This window comes from Pararge aegeria, chromosome 13, assembly GCF_905163445.1.
Source record: "Pararge aegeria chromosome 13, ilParAegt1.1, whole genome shotgun sequence".
In the NCBI taxonomy this organism is placed as follows: Eukaryota; Metazoa; Arthropoda; class Insecta; order Lepidoptera; family Nymphalidae; genus Pararge; species Pararge aegeria.
This window is the reverse complement of record NC_053192.1, coordinates 15,711,888-15,717,887: the sequence shown is the minus strand read 5'-3', so window position 1 is coordinate 15,717,887 and position 6,000 is coordinate 15,711,888. Positions and strand designations below refer to the sequence as shown.

Below are 6,000 nucleotides of genomic sequence, written 5' to 3'. Positions count from 1 at the left end.
ATATTTAGGAGGAATTTGCCCGGCAGGTACTGAAAAAAAACAAATATTTACCTTCAAGGACGTCTACCAACGAGGTATAAATTCTAAAAACCTCTTTGGAATTGGACCCATACCTCTTTGTTAAGGAACCCATACGTATTTCTTAGCAGGGAACTACTTGTTAATACCTGACGTTTATAAAGTCTGCCTACTTTATAAGTTTTAGTAAGCCTACATAAAATATATTATTTTTTTATTCTTTTTATGCATCATCATCATCATTTCAACCAATTGACGTCCACTGCTGGACATAGGTCTTTTGTAGGGAGTTCCACAATACACGGTCCTGGGCCGCTTGCCTCCAGCGGCTACCAGCGACTCGCCTGATGTCTTGTGTCCACCTCGTTGGGTATTGGATAGAAGCAGGCGTTACTTTGGGGAAATCCACGATGAAAATTAAGCTTAATTTGCTATACTCCGCGAAAAGCAGGAGAATCTGTGTGGTGTAAATTATAATTTCTTCAATCCTTATACTCCACACCAAACAGATCTTCGGCAATGTACCCTCTACGCACGTTTCGCTCCGAAACCGGAGCATCCTCAGAAGATATTGACTTTACAATTATTCATTGTATTAAGCTTAATTTTCATAATATATCATCTCGTTGGGGGCCGACCTACGCTGCGTTTACAGGTGCGAGGTCGCCATTCCAGCACCTTAAGACCCCAACGTCCATCGGTTCTCCGAGCTGCCATGCCCATTGCCACTTCAGCTTGGATACTCGCTGAGCTATGTCGGAAACTAGTTCTTCATTTGATTGTTTTTTTTTAATTATGGTACCTTATAAACAAACTAACGCCGAACGTTATGTCGCACGTAAAAACCTCTCAGACAAGTACAGCGCTGTTCTTGACGTAATTTCAATTTACCTCCAGACAAGCAGCGTTCTAGCGACGTATTTGCCCTTCTAAAACCTTACACAAAAAAATTTCTTTGCAAATTTTTCTTTACAGACTTGAATATTTCTCGTGTTACGCTTTCGCAGCCATCCATTACCATCGCTATCGTTCACATTTACTGCTGAAATCTTGCCATTTAACTGTGAACCTTACGTTTAGGGGATTGGGTTAATATAAGGATGTTCAGGTTTATCTGGATATTTACTGAAGTCACGATTTACGGAGTGGTGGAATATTGTATTTGTAGTTTGGCGGGAGCAGACGCTGCGCTTTTGGTAATAACGAAACCTGAAAGTTATCTAGAAATGCTGAATTGTTTTTAATTAAATACTAATCGGTTCTTTGTGCGTTTAAAGCACTTAAAGACTAACTTCGATCCTCGGCACCTTTATCATTCCAGAGTTATGGGCGTTTCAAATTAGAGTAGTGTAATATCACTTGCTTTAACGGTGATGGAAAACATCGTGAAGAAAGTATCTCTGATCTATAGTGATATATTTATTTATTTGTATTTCTTTATCAATATTGTTTGTATATATATTATGGAAACTTATTTAAGTAATGACATATATTTATACTAGTATGTATATATGCACCACCCACCTTTTTTATGTAGTTATGAAAATATTTATAATAATAACAAAGAAAATTAAAATATTACTACTAACTTAAACAATATAGTTAGTAGTAGACGGCCGATTGGCGCAGTGGGCAGCGACCCTGCTTAATGAGTCCAAGGCCGTGGGTTCGATTCCCACAACTGGAAAATGTTTGTGTGATGAACATGAATGTTTATTATAAGTATTTATGTGTGTTATTCATAAAAATATTCATCAGTCACCTTAGTACCCATAACACGAGTTACGCTTACTTTGGGGCTAGATGGTGATGTGTGTATTGTCGTAGTGTATTTATTTTACTTATTTATATATAGTGGTATGTACCCGTTGAACTATATTTAAGAAAATATTTCTTATTAACCACGAAAATCTTAGTTTAAAATCTTTAATAACTAAAACAATGCAACTTACGAGTACAATTGTTTAGTGTACTTGCTCGTGTATGCGTGTGTGATTGTGTGTATGCGAGTGTAAGTGTGTGTGAGTGTTCGTTCGTGTGAGTATTCGTTCGTGTGTGTGCGTGTAAGTGATTCTTACATCATCGGTTGCCTCTGAGATGTCGATAGCGACAAGGCCGCAAAATTGTGTATGCCGTTTTTAATGGTTCTTCCGTATTATGTACTTTTTGTGGTGCACTTTAAAAGTGCATTCATTATTTTACTTTGCCAGCGTGGTGGATTGCGGTAAACCCTTTTTATTCTTAGAGGAGGCTCGTGCGATGTTGTAGACTTGTAATGTATTGACAACGATGATGATAACCAGGTAGTACTTGGTGTATGCGCCAAGTTATATTAAGTTATTTAAGATATTTATATCGAATGAGTGAATTGTATTTTTTGCGGTATATTGGTGTACGAAAGAAAGATGTAAAGGACACAAGGAAGACAGCACTTACTTGACCTTATTTTTCATGGCTCTCCGGTAGGAGCACGCCGTCCGTTGATCCAAATATTCCTCACAAAGTCCTCTCCTCTCGAACACCACCACTTATGTTATAGTTTTGGCACACACATAAATGAAGGAATTATTCTTAAAAGGATCTCATTGAAACTTCTAAGGTATATTATGATATTTTATAGCTTATTTTCAGGCAGCCAGTAAACTCGTATTGCCCGTTACTTTTCGCAATCGGAAAGCAAGTCTTCCGCAAACGTCTTTTTCGTTTGCTTCCGTTAATTTTAGTGACAGCTCTGCGTTCTTGTGTTTTTGAGGCGTACGAGGGCGCCGGTATCTTCGTGAAGAATCGTTCCGTGTTGTTTTAGGTTGGAAATGAATTGATTGTTTTAGTAGAATAGGAACACCAATGATATTTTTAAATTATTATTTAAGACTTAATTATAACTTGGCGCAACCACTTGGAAAAAAGGCGATGGGATATTACAATGTTTATAATAATGAAAATATTTTGTTCTACAACTTATTACTGCAGTCAATACTTTTAGAAAAGTTACCGCATAAAAAAAAGATACGAGCGACCGGTTTGGCGCTACTTGGAATGGTACTTACTTAGGTACTCCATCACATATTTGCAAATAAATGGCGTGAAGCTTCCGTGATGTAGAAGGCGCACTCCATTCTCTAAGCATTAAGGTTAAGCAGAAAGATTGCATGGAACATTTAACCGACAAAGTTGCGTTAGACTTTAAAAATGCTAAACATAATATTTCCAAGTCGCATCAAACTCTCTTACGTAAAATTTTCATGCATGAACACATTCTTTGAGGAATTTTCACGACCTCCTTGGCGCAATGGTTCTAAGTGAGGTCCCGAGTTCGATCCCCGGCAGGAGAAATTTTGGAATTTATAATAATTCTCTTTTTATAATAATTCTCTGTCTAATCTGGTCCGGTGAGCGGCTATGGTCGTGGCTAGTTACCGCCCCATTGAAAAAGTCGCGTTGGTTAGCGATTTAGCGTTCTGGTTCGATATCATGTAGTAAGCAATAAGGATATGGGTTTTATATAACTGCTATACCCCTTACAGATTAGCCCGTAATTATCTGAGACTGCATCAACACTTACAGCAGGTAAACAAGGTACCTAACACGCTAATTCGTTTAACTGTCACGTAGGTCTAGTGGTTAACATGTTTGACGAGGTCCTAGGTTTGACTATCGGTTTGGGTCAAAATTGTAAATATAAGAAATAGGTATACTCACTGTAGCTTCACAATATATTTTAAATAATATACGACACAATATTTTTTTATTTTTTTTTATTTATTTATTTAGAATATTGGTAAAGTTATAGAATTGACACAATAAACATGATGCCGTGATAAACAATAAATGTATAGTACCAATAAAACAAAAGTAGAACCTAAACGCCATAAAAAAAAGAATAGAGCCAAGAAAGTAAATTAAACAGAGATAAATAAAAACAATGATTTTTTGTAAGTTTTAAATACAAAAAAAACAATAATATACAACAAAACAATGCATTTTATAAACGAAAAGCGGACCAACCGACTTACTCGAAATGAACTTACTCGAAATGGACGTAAGTTAGTGACATCTCCATATCGTCTGCGAAAGGTTTGAAGTCATTTGCGGAATTGAGTATATGCTTTTATTGTATGACTAGCTGTTGCCCGCGACTTCGTCTGCGTTTGTTTTTGTTTTTTGAAAGACATGTGGCATTCAATTCAGGTGTAATTCTACAGAAATTTTTAAGTTGTGTATTCTTATATAAAAAATTAAGTAAGTAATTATTTAAATCGGTTATCATTTGACAGCGTTATGGTCTAAAATCGTCAAACACTTTCGTACCCTCTCCCAAAAGAACTGAGCTTAATTTCGGGATAAAAAGCATTCTATTTTACTTCTAATACCTTCAGGAATAAGTGTACAAAGTTTCATGATGATCTGTTCAGTAGTTTTTGCGTGAAAGCGTAACAAACAAACTTACATTCACATTTATAATATTAGTAGGGATAGGGATAGGGATTCTTAATGTAAGTTTGGACGTACCAATGCATAAGTTCAAACAAGGTGTTAAAACACATTAAATAAATCGTTGTTACTACACGATTGATGAATTTCTTAACGACAAGGCTCCGCTCTCATCTCTCCCAAGATAGTAAAATTCCAAAGATTGTAAACTGTAAAATTATGTTGAAAAAGAGCTATCTGCTGAGTTTCTTGCCGGCTCTTATCGGTAGAATCTGTTTTCCGAACTGGTGGTAGAGTCACTACAAACAAACAGACTTGACATTTGAAAAGTGCTTATAAACAAGGCCTACTTGAAATAAATGAAATTTTAATTTTGATTTGTATTTTTTGAATTATCTGCCAGGAAACTGTAACCAGAACGCGATTTGGCCCTCTTTTCTCGGAGAACACACACAACAATTATTTATTCAAAAATAATACTAACCATATCACCTATGAAGCGTTCTTCTATTTTGATAACTTAAAACAAACTAAAGCAGCGAGGATTCCAAACGCAACTAGGTCTAAGCCGACAAAAATCTTAACCGGAATTATCGTTAAATAATCTCTAAATCTAGAAGTTCTTTTGGAAAAGAAAGTATATCATCATCCTCATTTCCCAATGATTTCCCACTGCTGGGCTTAGCCCAAAAAGCGTGTACGTAGGTCAAATATTCGCAATTTCACATCAAGGCCTTATAAACTTCTGTTTCAAATAATTGTGCGCTGTTTGTTACTTGATGTGGAAAATTAATTATATCCTAATTATTTTCGCTCATTGACTTGGATAATTGGGATGACTGTTATTTAGTAGACTACATGCCCCACATAGTACAACTAATAACTATCTATATCTATCTATGTATATGGGGCATTAAGCGGTAAGAGTCAGTGCCCCATATACCTGCTAGGCTAGGCTAAGATGGCCCGCTAGTTTATAACTCGGCTTCCGTTTCAGGGGTTTCGTTATGTGCGTTTTTTACATTATAAACTGAATTTTCTTTGTGATAAAGTTTAATTTTGTTAGAACAACTTATCATCATTACATCAACCCATTACCGGCACACTAAATAGCACGGATCTCCTCCTCCTACAATGTTCCACCACGCTGGTCCAGTGCGGATTGGTGGACTCCCCGCCTTTGAGAACATTATGTAGAACTCTCAGGCATGAAGGTCTCCTCACGATGTTTTACTTCACCGAGTAATCCTTGAAACGGTGCGTTTTGTGAAGAGGTTCCTCACTCTGGAGCCCTGGCAGCTGGTTGCTTGGGCATTCAAAAGCCCCGCAAGCCGAGAAGTGATAGACTTTTTTTTGTTTCCAAATTTGTAATAGTGTTTTATGTGGTGGTGTTTTATTTAGCAGATTGTTTTGAAGCAAATAAAAAACATTCATATTTGCTTTTTGCTTATTAGAGCAATCATTATTTAAACTTCTTAGCGGCATCTCATGCGTAGAGGTTAACGGTGCGCTCTTATAACGAATGAATGAATGAACTATGAATAGAATGGA

General features: G+C 36.5%; 1 protein-coding gene across 1 annotated transcript in view; it reads left to right on the top strand.

Moving 5' to 3' along the window:
- Positions 1-2,643: 2,643 nt before the first annotated feature.
- LOC120628970 (5-hydroxytryptamine receptor) overlaps positions 2,644-6,000 on the top strand; it is a 52,326-nt gene continuing 48,969 nt past the window's right edge. The window contains exon 1 of the mRNA XM_039897676.1: positions 2,644-2,821. The gene's annotated coding sequence lies outside the window, so the exon portion shown is untranslated. The remainder of the gene's footprint in view (positions 2,822-6,000) is intronic.